The sequence below is a fragment of the Danio rerio genome, chromosome 20 (genome assembly GCF_049306965.1).
Source record: "Danio rerio strain Tuebingen ecotype United States chromosome 20, GRCz12tu, whole genome shotgun sequence".
NCBI classification, from domain to species: Eukaryota; Metazoa; Chordata; class Actinopteri; order Cypriniformes; family Danionidae; genus Danio; species Danio rerio.
In genome coordinates this window covers 15,649,601-15,664,764 of record NC_133195.1, presented here as the reverse complement: position 1 = coordinate 15,664,764, position 15,164 = coordinate 15,649,601, and the positions used below count along the sequence as shown (strand labels likewise).

Below are 15,164 nucleotides of genomic sequence, written 5' to 3'. Positions count from 1 at the left end.
TGTGCAACATTACGCACCCTAAAGCCTAGTTCACACTAGAGGATTTTAAGCCTGATTTGAGCCCGATTTGGAAGTTAACGAGCTCGCCGACAGATCGGGCTGTGATCGGGAAGAAATCTGCAGGTGCACGGTCCTCGCCACTCTTTGAACTACTGAACAACGCATCAACGAGGCTCGCTGACACGTCGCCGACACCTCGCAGACAGAAATCCAACATTTAGCATGCTAAATATTCTGGAGCAGTTGGCCGACTCAACCCCATGTGTGGTCCGATGTAGTGATGAGCTGCAGCCAATGAGAGAGCATATCAGCATAAGCTGAATGCCTGTGTGCTCAGGAGCTCAACAGAAACATCTGTGATTGGTCAGAATGGGCATTAACGCACTCGCTTCATTCTGTGTTAACACAGACATGAGAGTAGGCTATATTAACAGTGGAACTAGAATTCTGTAACTATTAATATTACCATACTGCTCATTCTGACCGTTCTCATATAAAACGCCATATTGTCACAACAAATTTACATTAAAAGCTATTATTGAGACAATAAAATTAAGCTTTGAATGTCTGGCATCATATTTAATGACACCATTACCCTAAAAATATAATCTTTTTTTGGTAATACAGCCTATAAATATGTAGTTAAAATATTAGAACATGCAAAGGTCTTGGCTTTCATTTTTACTTTCAAACAGGAGCTATTTCGCAGCACAGAATATGCTGTTTTGAAAGATATCTGAAGTAAATTGATGTTTTTGCCATCTGAAAGTTTTGTTTATGTTAGCAAGAAGTTGCTAGGCAAAAAAAGGCACACATATTTAAAGTCACAGCGAAAAGTATCAGACATGCATGCAGTCATTTTAACCAATATGGTAATTTAAGGCAGAAATGCTCAGTTCTTTACTGTTTTGTAATAAAAAAAATAACAATGTCAGAAAGAAATACACTGATAGTTAGAAAACGGCAGGGTGTTATTTGTTCGTTTTATGTCAAAGAGTTATACAATTACAAAAATTAAAAACTCTCTGTGTATCTATCCACTCAAACCTTGCAGATGAGTGATTAATCCGCTGATAAATCAGCTGATTTGACGATGTTTTTAAATGCTTTCTCCAAAGCTTGAAATGCTGTCAGTGATGTAATCAGCACAAAAGCAACCAATAGTGTTCAGCTTTTTCTGATGACTCCTCCCTCAAAATTTAATTGGCTGTAGTTTTGGTAGCTTGAATGAGGTGTTGGGGAATGAGTTGTTGTCAGATCATGTAGTGTGTGACCCCTCCTCTAATGGATCATTCACGGAGTGTTGCGTAGTGTGAACACCACAGAGATTGAAAGACACAAAGTCAAGTCATGTAGTGTGAACGGCACAGCGATCTGCTGATGTTTAAAATCCTGTAGTGTGAACTAGGCTTAAGTGAGTGGTCCTCAATCTTTTTATCCCCACAGACTGGTCAATGGTTGGGGGTGGGGGTGCGCTTGCAGTGCACTTGCGGCATTCATTGAACTGAGAGTGTCTGTAAGGCGCTAGCTCGTCCCGCCACTTGTGTGCAAAAGTCATACTCGTCCATTGGAAATAATGAAAACGCGATATGTAAGCGGCCTGTCATTTGTGGCCTCCAGCAGTTGATCTTTATGCACAGACCTGGTAGATTCACCTGATTTGTTGACACATGGGTTGCGGATCTATTCCTTAGCAGTTCGTACCGCCCGGCCCTTATACCGCCCGGCCCCATGCCTAGTTCTCAAAGACTGACCTTTTACAGTACAACATACAACAATGACATTAGGGGGGACTAAAACAAAAATAAAAAAAATGGTTACAAAGTACCCTGCTGGGTCTGTTGGCATTTGTGTGTAGAGTTTGCATGTTCCCCCTGTGTTTGCGTGGGTTTCCTCTGGATGCTCTGATTTCCCCCACAAGTCATTTTTCAAAATAAACTATTTTTCAAAATAAAAGATCGTCCAGACTCAGATAATAAATAAAACAGAAATACTTAATGATTTCTTGTGTGGACCAGTACAAATCGATCTACGAACAGGTACCGGACCGCAGCCCTAAGTAACATATTTTAATTTCTTAAAAAATCTAAATAGTGCCCTCTAGTGAATTTGTCATTTGAAACATGCAACAAAACATACCCTGAGCAATGTTTTTTACAGGCTCAGACACGTTTTTACAATGAGCCTTGGCTGCTTACATAAGCAGCAGACATTGTAATCAGATGTATACCGTTTCAAAATTAGATCAGACCACAAGGTTGTCAAGACACTCTACACTTTATTGCTGTCGTTTTTTCCTGGCAACACAAATTGTAATTGTTAACAACCCAGCGATTAGCATCTCTCCTGTGCACTAATGCGCTTCCCAAAAGGGAAATTATGGGCCTCCAAATGTGGCCGTCTCAGGTTGCGTCCCCCTCCATCTGTGATGACAATGATACCAAAATGAAAATACTGAAACAGTGACATCATCATCATCATTATGATTATAAAATTAATCCCTTTTTTAACAGGATTGATTTTGTTCTCCTCGACTACGATATGAGGCATGGTTTTGACATTTACACCATGGGCAGAAGAGGATGACGAATGATGGAATAACGGGGGATACAGATTAGTATTCCTGAGTGAGCCGGGGGCATAGTCAAGAATCCTGAATCCGGTGTCTGGCTCCATGTTTTGCCGTGTGCCGGTGGAGTGTGTGGAAGATGCCGAGCTCGCTGCAGAGGAGCTCTAAACGCACAGCTTAACACCAGCGCTGGGGAGATCGGCTCCTCTCCTCTCCACTCCTCAGCTCTTGAGGAGGCGAAGGGAACCAGAGACCGCAGAGAGAGGAGGCAGAGACTGAGAGTAGACGCTTTTTTTTGCTTAATTTTTCCCGGCTGCTTGGACTATCATTCTGTGTGTGCGCGCGTGTGTGCGTGTGTGATTTTCCCAGCTCTCTCTCTCTCTCTCAGAACTGTCTTCTGGTTTTCTGGGATGGTCTGAAGAAGACTTGATTGTGATGCGTCTTGCACGGAGGTAAGTCCAAGTGTGTATCGCTGAAGAACCAGTTGCTTTGAGGAATGAATGAAGTTGGCATTGGGGATTTCTTTCAAATTTTTTTTAATTATCTACCATAAATATCTAGTCGTGTGTGTGTGTGTGTACAGTGCAATTTGAGACATCTTCTCAAGTGTGATAGGCACAGGTTGTATCGCTGGTTCTGACCGTAATGTTGTAGGAACGTTGCCTAGCAATGTTGCAACCTTCTCAGAGTGTAGAGGTGTGATTTTATGCTCTGTTGGATGACGGTGAGGCATCTTTAATGCACAGAGCACACTGAGTTTCTGTGTGTCGTCTGTTTGCTTGGACTAGAGTCTGTGTGTGCTTTTCAGAAAGCGAAGGAACTCGGGTTTGGTGTCTTTTTCTCTTGGCTGCTCTGTTACACACTGAGCCAAACGTCTGCTGCGTCTGCGGCTCCCTCGAAACTCTCCACACTGCAGGGGCCGAGCATCTGACAGCCTTCAGCACCTCTCGTGCGCTTGTGTGTGTGTGTTTGTGTGTGAGACTGTGTGCTGGTGTGAATGAGATTATGTGTCCATGTGAGCGAGACTGTGTAAATATTGCCGCTTTACCTCTGTGGTTGCGTAACTGGCGTGCGAAGCGTTCATAGAGCGTGTGCACGGCACTGGACCTGCGCTCTGCTAACAGATAGTGCTGTGAATCTCAAACACTCTCTTCATCACGACTCGCTCCAGCCGGAAACACAATGTTCTTACCTGCAGGAATGTTCAGGCAGGATGCTCACCAAATTAAAAACTTGTTGAATATGTTGATTCAATCACGAATGATAAAAGTATGGATGCTGTATGTTGTATGGGCTATGAAACTTAAAGAGATGTGGGCCAGTGCTAAAACATTCTGGCATTATTTAGTCACCCTTCACATGTCAATAACCTATTGGATTTTTTAGTGTCTTCCATTGAATACAAAAGAAGTTTGCAAAAGGCTGGAAATCGTTAAGCCTCGATTTTATGTTATTTTTTTATAGTATTTGTTTTTTTTCCCCACTATGGAGGTCAATGATTTCCGTTTTTACCATTTAACATTCAGAGTATACTCTTGTGTTCAGAAAGAAACTCATAAAGGTTTGGAATTAATTGAGGATTCGTTTAATTTTTGTGTGAACTATCCCTTTAGAAACCGGCACAAACATGGAGTATGCTGCCAAGAACAAAAAGTACCACAGAGTACTCCGTTTTTAACCTTTGGAACATCAATTTTCCTACATGTGCATACCATGTTTTCTCGACACGAAACTTGCTAAAATAATGTCATGTTCGTAGGCATGGGATGATAACTGGTTTCAAGGTTTACCGCAGTTTTAAAAAATCAGGGTTTTAAAACCGTCAAAGTTTTCTGTAATACTGTTCCTAAGGTATTTGTACGTTTTTTATTTTATTAATTATTTTTTGTACAAGTTTTTCACAACAATTTTAGTTAGTTTATTTAGGGCAACAGAATATCTGGCAAAAAAAGGAACCTCTACATCAGGGGTACTAATCTCATTCCTGGAGGTCCAGAGCCCTGCAGGGTTTAGCTCCAACTTGCCTCAACACACCTGCCGGAGTGTTTCAAATATTCTGTACCTAGTAAGACCTTGATTAGCTTGTTCAGGTTTGTTTGATTAGGGTTGGAGCTAAAATCTGCATGACACCGGACCTCCAGGAACTCCAGTTTGTTGATCCCTGCTCTACACCAACTGATCCAAAATATTTAAATATGAAACTTGTTGATATTTACCTAGACATTTAAAAAGAACTTATTTTGGAGCAATAATCATAATCTTATACCGGCCCATGCCGAGTACAAAGACTGACCTTTAACAGTAAAAAATAAACTTTTTTTATTACAACAGTGATATTTTTAGGGGACTTAACGTAAACTTTTAAAAATGGTTACAAACTACCCAGCTTGGTCAATTGGCATTTCTGTGTGGATGTTCTTCCTTTGTTCGCGGTTTCCTCCGGGTGCTCCAGTTTCCCCCACAGTACAAAGAGATGCCCAAGTTAGTGAATTGGGTAAATGAAATTGGCCGTAGTGTATGAGTGTGTGTGTGTGTGTGTGAATGTGAGAGTGAATGCCAGCAGCTAGCTCTCTGCAACTCTCACATGGTCCCCACTGAAGCTAAGCTAAGCATTAAAGTACCTGGTTGAGAGACGATATGGGAAAGCTACTGTAGGTTGCTGCTGGAAGTGGTGTTAGTGAGACCAGCAGGGGTGCTTAACCTGTGATCTGTGTGGGTCCTAACGCCCCAGTATATTGATGGGGGCTCTATAGTGTTCGTTAAGCCATTAAATTCCAGGATGTTTTTCGAAAAAGAGTAGGGATTTTCGTCATCCTGATCAAATTTGCCCACTGGCCACTGTCCATCATGACCTCCACACTGATTTTATAATTGGCTTCATCACTCCATTCTCCTCTCCACCAATCAGCTGGTGTGTGGTGTGTGGTCTGGTGCAATATGGCTGCCATAGCGTCATCCAGGTGGATCCTGCACACTGGTGGTGGATGAGGAGATTCCTGTAAAGTACTTTGAGTGTCTAGAAATGTAAGGAATTATTATTATTATTATTATTATTATTATTATAAACAGATGTTTCCCAGCACTTAATTGGGCCTGGAAGGGCATCCGCAGCATAAAACATATGCTGGATAAGTTGGCGGTTCATTCTGGCCCCTGATAGATAAGGGACTAAGCCAAAGGAAAATGAAAGAATGAAAGTTATCATTGGCAAACATACTATAAAATGTGCCACTGAAAATGGTGATGTCCTGCTCCTCTCCATTACATGTTTAGAGTATAAAGTTGAAAGCTAAATTATGAGCCCTCGTGTGAAATTTTTCTAATATTATTTTCAAATACTTTTCAAGAATTGTTTAATGGAGAGATTTTTTTCAACATACTTTAAACAATAATTTTAATAACTTATTTCCAGTAATTTCTTTCATTTGTCCTTTCCTTGATGACTGTAATGTTTTACTAGTTATTTTTGCAAAATACTATTCAGCTTAGAGGGCAGTTTTAAGGCTTAACTAGGTTAATTAGGCAAATTAGCAAAGTCACTGGACAATAGTGGTGTGTTTCGTCACCAAAAAAGATCTAATGATATTTACCATAGCAATTTTCAAAGTTGTATTTCAGCAAAGCTTAAAGAAATAAGATTTTCTCCATAAGAAACTAATTATTGAATACAATTTGGAAAAAAACAAACATCTTGCTATGTTAAACATCCCTCGGGAAAAGTTTGAAAAGAAAAACTAAAAAAACAACTAGCATAAAAGTGTTCATGTCTTTGTACAGCTTGTAAACCTTGACTTGTGTTTAGGAGTTAATGTTTGGAATGAAGTCAATTTGAAGAAAAATTGTGTCCAAATATTACTGGAATTCATGAACCAAAACACTGGATTGTTTTTCATTACCAAGTTTTAATTACCATTGACATACTCAAATATTTTAAAACATGCAATCATTTTGTTTTCTCATTTATTTATTTTTTGTTAAAACACTTGTGATCTTTTATTGTAAGTGATCTGAAGATAAATAAATGTGAAATTAAATGTAGTCATTTTACAGATTACCAGGGAAATGAACCCATGACATACAGAGCAAGTACCATCTTGTGAGAGGCACAGTTAGTCAGACTCAGAGCTAGTGGCGATTGAATTTGCTACTAACAATACAATAGAACAGCAACTGTTGTTTGATTTATTTAGTATTGACTTAAGACTAAAGTATGTTTTGAGATCCCTTTTTTCCAGTAACAATAGCTTTCCCAATGGGTAGTGTGTAATGTGACAGTTTCTATAGTGCTATAGTAATATTAACAATATAATGCGTGTCCAATTAAAGGGCAAATATATTTCATTTATTCATTCATTTTCTTTTTTGGCTTAGTCCCTTAATTCATTATGGGTTGCCACAGCGGAATGAACCACCAGCTTATCCAGCATATGTTTTAGGCATCGGATGCCCTTTCTGCTGCAACCCATTACTGGGAAACACACATACATTCTTTTTCACACACATACAATACGGACAATTTAGTCAACCCAATTCACCTATACCGCATGTCTTTGGACTTGTGGGGGAAACCGGAGCACCCGGTGGAAACTCACACGAACACGGGAAGAACATGCAAACTCCAAACAGAAATGCCAACTGACGCAGTCGAGGCTTGAACCAGCTGCAGAAACAAATGCTGGATAAGTTAGCGGTTTATTCCGCTGTGACAACCCCAGATTAATAAAGAGACTAAACGGAAAAAAAAATGAATAATTAAATTAAAATTTTTTTATTTAATTTTGTAATTTTTAGAACTTTTTATAATTTCATTTAATTCAATTTAATTATTATTTAATTTAAATTTATGATTTTTTATTATAGTTTTTTATTTGATTTAATTTAATCGTATTATTTTTTACTATTTAATTTAATTTTATTATTTTAAAAAATAATTTAAAAAATTAAAAAATTCTTTATTATTTAATTTAATTATTTTATTATTTTTCATTCATATATTTTCTTGTGGGCCTCATCCAGCACGTTTTTACGCAGCGGATGCCCGTCCAGCTGCAACCCATCTCTGGAAAACATCCACACACATACACCACTGACAATCTAGCCTACCTAAATTCACATGTAACGCATGTCTTTGGATGTGGGGGAAACCGGAGAACCCAAAGGAAACCCACGCGAACACAGGGAGAACATGCAAACTCCACACAGAAACGGCAACTGAGCCGAGGTTCGAACAAGCGACCTTCTTGCTTTGAGGCGACAGCACTACCTACTGGGCCACTGCATCACCACTTTTTTACTCCCTGACAATGCAGGAAAGATAAGCTGAAGTAAGTGAGTGGCTGAGATGTTTTACTTTTATTTCTTCCTCTGATTTTCATGTTCTAAAATTAAATATTTTTTTGTTAAATTTTTTGCCTAAATTCGGCTTAAATACTACTATATTTGGGGGAAAATAAGTAACTCAAACAGCAGAGCAATGTACTGTAAGTTTCTTTGAATATCAAAAAGATTCATGGAAATAATTGGCGTATGTAGTTCAGCTTTTTATATTTTTACTTCAATATTACAAATTTGTTGAAATATTTTCTTTATTTTGCCAATTTTGTTTTGTGAAATTACCTTGCAATTTGTAATCTATGCTCCTTTTTGTAAAGTGAGTATAGATGTATCAGGAACTTGTTAGGTGTTCTTGTATCCTGTCGCTTTGCAGTTATCCCAAAATATGAATTGGCTGATCATACAGTTCCTTTGTAAATACTTAATTATGATGATATTACATTATTCAGATTTCCTCACTGCTCACAGTTTTATCCTTGTCTAGGAAACTTCATGATAGCTCATTCAGTCTTGCATGCCACATGGTTTTGCTTGAGAACACAGGTTGTACATCAGAGGCAGCCAATCATAGCATGCTTATTAGTATTCAGTGCACACGAGAGGGGGTTTCCTGGATGCTGTGTACATCAGTGCTGTGCTGCAGTGCAGTGGTTCCCTTCGGTTCAGCTGCTGCCTGTCAAGATGCTCTTTTCCTTTGACTTTTAGTTAGTGATACCCTTCTCTCTCACAAACACACACACATACACACACATGCACACACTGAAGCATTCTGTAACAGAAACTCTGCATCATTCTACATCTCTTTCTCTGGGGTTTTTATTTCCCGACTTTTTTTTCCCGGTCTCTGCTGTTCCTGTCTGTGTTTTGCATCTCTTTCATTCTTTGCCTGTGTTTCTCATCCTCCTCTATCGGTCCACAGAAGAGAGTGGGACGGGCCGCTCTCCCGCTTGTTTCCATGGAGACGGTGAGTGCGTGTGCGTATGCGCGTATAGTGAAGTGTGTATGTGCTTTGCGCGTATATGCTAGTGTGTGTGTGTGTGTGTGTGTGTGTGTGTTTCCCTTTCAGTTCGGCACATTCCTCAGAACAGTGCTGATGTTTTTTGGGATTTGGGGCAAATTGTGGATTCTCTGTTTGTGTGTATGTGTGTGTGTGTGTGTGTGTGTGTCTAATCACTTTAGCAACGTTTTTGCCATTGGATGTACTTGTGATCAAATGGCAATAATTAATTATGTGCTTGTTTGTGTGTGTGTAATGTAGGTGTGTGTAAATATGTGTGGAGGAATATGTGTGTGGTTTACGAGGACGCAAATTTTGTTTAATGACATGGATTTGACCTTTTACAATGTTGTGGTGGTTTATGAGGACGTGCACTGTGTTCTAATCCAAAATGCTTAAAAGTCTTTTGACATTCAAAATTTGCCATAGGTTTTCCGCAACACAGGCTCATTGGAGATATGTGCCCAGGGCTACATTTTTGAGAACCGAGAAATATATACATCTTTTTTTCAGTTTTTGTTCTCACAAGTGTACTCGAGGGTGCTGTGTACGTTTTTACTACCTCACATATGTTACTGGGGCACATGTTCTCATACGTAGTGGCGGATTTAGGCATGGGCAATATGGGCGATCATTTAGGGCGGCATCTTGCTTTGGGCAGCAAAAGGGGGTACGGCATGGGGGGTGGCTACTTCTATCACAACACCCCACAGCCCCTTCACTTTCATGTGGGCAGCATGATTGGGGTTTGCCTAGAGCACCTGTCAGGGCCAAAAGGGTGCCCTATGCTAAATTTTACTGTGGTGCCCCCACAGAGGAACAAAAAGACACAAACATTTAAACATGTATTTATTTAGTTATATACATTAATATGCATATAAACACTCAAATTATACTTAAACATTCAAATAATTAAAAAAAACTAGCTTACATCAAAAATATACACTGACATCTTGTGCAGAAGCATTCCCAATTTCAAACATTTACAAAAGGTAAATGTACCTTTAAGGTAATGTCTGTACCTGTAGAGATTGAAAGTCCTTTGTGCTGCATCTTGTAACTGTACTTGTGCAGTTGCTGGTGTCTCTGGAGCAGTGCTGGTCATTCCACCTCATCTTCTTCTCTGACAAATGTCAGCATTAAATCTAGAAGAAATTAGTCATTTGAAGAAAAACTCAGGACACACCATTAAGACAATGGGCTAGTCAAGCACTCTTCATAATGTCTTTACTACAACCAAAATGTGGATTTCATTTGCATTGTAATCTATGGTAACAAAAGCTGACCCTTGCTTTCAGTATAAATCAGACTTTTGTGATTTTTTTAAAGAATTATTTAGTGTATTTTTAAACAAAAAAACTTGGTTAACATTCAGAAAAAAATAATCCTTAATGAATTCATGCAATAAAAATGGCTTCTGGACTGTGGCTTACGGTAATTTGACTCATTTTATATTATTGATCTTTCAGAAATCCCAGAATATTAGTCAGTTTTGTTATTTCATACTGTAATGCACAAAATAAAAAAATAAAGAGACGTTATTGTCTTTGCAGGGATACAAACAATAGCAGCAATAAAAAATGTATAGAAAAAGACAAAACTATTAACAACGATAACTGCAGTCTGCAAAGAATGATTTAATATATAATTATATAACATAATAACTATGTAATGATAAATAATAGATACAGTGGTATAATTGTGCAATGCATGTGTATGTAGCTGGTGTGCAAACAGAATTTAAAAGTATTGCACAAGTTAATAAAAATAATTGAGTTTGTGTAATTAGCAGGAACATGGGGAGGAGGGGCAAATGTGAAAAGTCATAGAGCATGTCCCGTCTAAAGCACAATGCATAGCAGTTGTGGTGAAGTTTAAACGTTAGCCTCACTAATTTACTTAAACAACCAAAAATATGTTTTCCAGATTCATGGAAGTTACCTGAAAGTGATGCATGTGATTCATCTTGTACTTTCTTTATTTTCTCGGCTCCAGACTGCTGTTGTCTTTTCTCAGGCATAGAGCTGCAACTTGCATCAATTATAATTATATGCAGCTAGCAGCCGCAAAGATAAGTAGACCAGGCTGCGCGCACGGCTATGCGCGAAAAAATTTATGTCACATGTTTGTTTATGTGTCCGTCATAAAATGATTTTTTTTAAATGTAATTGACAACATATTATCAATAGACGTTTTATTTATACGCAGTTTATGTTGATATTAGTAAATAACTATCAATATTTTTTTTGAGCAGCCGAGATGGTGCCCTCCTCCTCCGCCAGTTCTGCTTGCTCCGTTACTGCTCATACGTGTCTTTTTTTTTTTAAATCCACCAGAGGCTACTGAGTACATTTCTGCCAATCTCAACGTACTTCGTTTGCATGTCTGTCAGACAGTGGTGGAAAGAGTACTGAAATATCATACTAAGTAAAAGTACTATTACTTGCCTAAAAATGTAGTGCAAGTAGAGTAAAAGTATCTGCTTAAAAAAAGAAGACTTTTAAAAAGTACTCAATAGTAGTGAGTAGTGAGTATTACACTGTAAAAAGATGATGTGTTTACATGTAATTTGTGCATGTGTGTGTAAATGTAACATTCTGTAGTTCCTCAAGTTATTTCCCAGCAGGCACACAACATCATAAGACATTAATATAAGGTTAGATTTAGGTTGTGATGTCAGGTGACCAAAATTTATTCTATGTCTATGTCTAATCATCCCCTTGGAATTATAAGGTTCTATCTGCGTTCTAAATAATTTTCAGATATTAAGCTTCAAAGTTTTTGTATTCCAGATAGCAAACATTAACAGTGTAACAGTTCTCTTTTATACATTAACATGACAGAGAACCTAAATGTACTCTAAATGTAAATGATCAAAATTCTCTTAAATTTGCAAATTGGGGTAAAACAAACAGGCCAAATGCAGATAGAACCCCCCAATTATAAAAAGTTATTTTACGCTTTGCAATTACAAGGATTTATCCGGCAGATAATTAATTGAAGCATTACTTAAAAAACATCACATAATGTAAATAAGTTGTCATTTAATAAGAAAATGTGAATAACTCAATTTTCACAAAAATGTCAGACAGAACCTTATAATTCTAAGGTGACAATATGTCTAATGTCTAGTCAGCATCAAAGGACAACATTATTTTGATTTCCAATCATGACATCAGATGACGTTGATATTTGGTTGATTTTAGGTTGTTAGAAAATGACCAAAATCCAATATCCTGCCAACATCTTAAACAAACATCATATTGACGTCAAATACTGATATTCTTTCATGGCAACCAAAATTCAACATCTGATAGACGTCATAGTGGTAAGGTCCACACAACATCAAGCTGTAACGTCATAAGATGTCGATATTTGGTTGTTTTTAGGTTAGATGTTGGACACTGATGTTGGCCTGACGTCAACCTGATTTTCATCCTTGAACAAAATGCAATTGGCAAATTGATTGGCCTTTGTTAAGACTTAAAAAGTCTTAAATTTACTGAAATATTGTGTTGTAGGTCTTTAATCTTTTTTAAACCGGTCTTAATTTGCCTTTGTTTATGTATAAAATCATTTTAATAAAACTTAACATTTTTTTATGTAAAAAGGTAATTTTTAATTCTATTTATCATAATGGTTTAATTATTTTCCTTACAGTAACAGTTGTTTAAAAGTGCTTCATGTATTCATTGAGGAGGACACTCACCTGGACAGATTGTTGTGGATAGATTTAGTTTATTATAGTTTTTAAAACTTTAAAAACATTTGTTCATTTCTAAAACTGTTTTAAAGAAAGTTGTTTTACACAATGTTTAAAATATTTTACTAAGAAATAAAATCTAAAACATTTGTATTTTTATTATTAATTTATTTATGTATTAATAAAAGTTTTAAATTATAATAATTTTTTAATAGGGCAAATCTTTTTTTCCCCATTTGGGCCTTTTGAAAAATTCCTTAGCCTTTAGCCCTTTATAAGGCTACAGTTTTATTCATAACAGTCTTAAAAATGTCTTAAAAAGTCTTAAAATTTAACCTACAGAAACCCTGCCATAGACAGTGACTGCAGTTTGAAGAAAATAAATGGAGTAAAAATACCAATTCTGCAGTAAAAATGTACTCAAAGTACTCAAAACTCAGTAAATTACAATTACAGTAATTTGAGTATTTGTAATTAGTTACTTTACACCACTGATAATACATCAGCTTGATATTAACAGACCAACACATTCCCTTCCTTAAACCAAACCATTAGTGTTTTCAAAAGCAAACTAGAAGAGAAAAGTCATCGCAGCCTCCGAAAAGCTTTTTTTGCTTTCGTTTTTCATTTCTGGAACCATCCTTCGCTAGAAGTCCCAAGTCTGAGACACAGTGATACGTTTTTAGTTTGAAACTGCACAACTTTTGCTATTTTTACGTCTTCCGTCTACACTACCTTTGAGTTTTCGAGCCACAAAAAACGAATCATTTTGAAAACTCTGAGGGGTCATTTTAAAACGCAGCTGCTGCGTGTCAGTGTGGATGGGGGAAAAGGGAAACATCTGAAAATAAAGGCAGGGCTGCAGACGCTCTCCTATCTCAATATTAAGTGCACAAATTTCAGTCTTGCATCTTTTCCTTATAAGTTTAGACTTAACAAGTTTGATATGGAAAACAAACTACAGAGGACAGACACATCAGCGCTCAGCAACAGCCCCGCAATTCCGCCATTTTGAAGTGAAAGCGGTCAGCCGTCCAATAGATCTTATTGCTGTCACGATGGCAAACAGCTGCATTGTTTTTTATTTATCTATTTAAAAAGCACATTAAAGCTGAGATTCAACTTGAAAGATGTCAAAACAACACTTACTATTACAATCATCAGCACTTTTAATAGTTATTAAAGAAACTTAATTTTATATTTTAACCATACTTAATTTCTTGGAACTGTCACTTTTAGCTGAATTTACATTAATTTAATAGTTTACACACTGGCTTATTATAAATTAATAAATTTCATTAACAAGACTTTCAAAATGGGATGTTGATAACAGACTAACAGTACATTTTGTGTTGTAGTATTATACTGTATGTTATAGTAGTATGTAGTATTTTTTTCCAGTGTTGTCTGTTAAAGAAAGACTATATAATATAATACTATACTATATAAGACTATATACAATATAATAAAGCTTTTATGTAAAAACCCACTTACTCCAAAATTATTGAATTCTGACACATAAATTCATCATATATACACACACACATACACATCTATGTTAAGTTGAGCATCACCTTGAGCAACTCTTAAAGAGGGCTAGGTTATTTTTGAAGAATGGAAAAAATAGATGTTGCAGACTATTGATGTATGGGACGTTGTCAGAGCTCGAACTTTATCAGTACATGGATCATTGGATTATGGATCAGTTTATTCCTCCATTTCACAAGTGTGATTAAAGTGCAATTAAAATGGTTGCCTCCTTGTTTTCTCTAGCTTGCAAATTATGTATTTAATTGTGTTTTGTTACTTGTAACCGCTTGTACTGTATCTGGTTTACTCTTTTTATTCTCATATCATGTCTAATGCCACATTGAAATAGGTTGAAAATACGGGAGTTTTCTAGGATAAATAACAAAATGGTGTGTGTGACCGAAGATGGGTCTGAAATACGGTAGACTCCCAGGAAAAACAGGAGTGTTGGCTGCTATGCTCATACATACACTTTGCACTCTGACTAGAGCTGCACAATTAATCGAAAAAAGATTGCGATCTCGCTTCGACCCCCTAGACCAGGGGTGTCAAACTCAATTCCTGGAGGGCCGAAGCCCTGCACAGTTTAGTTCCAACCCTGCTCCAACACACTTACCTGTAGGTTTCAAACAAGCCTGAAAGACTCAATTAGATTGATCAGGTGTGTTTAATTAGGGTTGGAACTAAACTGTGCAGAGCTGCGGCCCTTTTGGAACTGAGTTTGACACCTGTGCCCTAGACGATCTTAATCCAGCATTTCTGTAATTCTGTCATTCATATTTTTAAGTTCAGGAGAGAAGAAAAGGCGGCTGCAGGAGTCTTTTCGTTGCTTTACACATGTTGCTCAGTGTCATGGACACCTCCAAATTATGTTAGAAGAGTCACATACTGTATTTATAAGGTATAATTCAACCAAAAATGTCATTTTTGTCTTCATATAATAATGTATTCGCGGCCGGGAAATCACACGTGACGTGATCTGCTGACTGTGCAAACGCGCGCCCAACTTAATGATAGACGCGCGCTCGTCT

At 37.3% G+C, this 15,164-nt stretch overlaps 1 protein-coding gene across 7 annotated transcripts in view; it reads left to right on the top strand.

The window, feature by feature from the left end:
* dlgap2b (discs, large (Drosophila) homolog-associated protein 2b) overlaps positions 1–15,164 on the top strand; it is a 249,446-nt gene that overhangs the window by 29,771 nt on the left and 204,511 nt on the right. The window contains exon 1 of one of the 7 annotated variants that reach the window (NM_001423487.1): positions 1,947–3,021. The exons of 5 other annotated variants lie outside the window; for them this stretch is intronic. The gene's annotated coding sequence lies outside the window, so the exon portion shown is untranslated. Of the gene's footprint in view, positions 1–1,946; positions 3,022–15,164 lie in introns of those variants that run through there. One more of the 7 variants, XM_073933252.1, reaches the window with a different exon arrangement.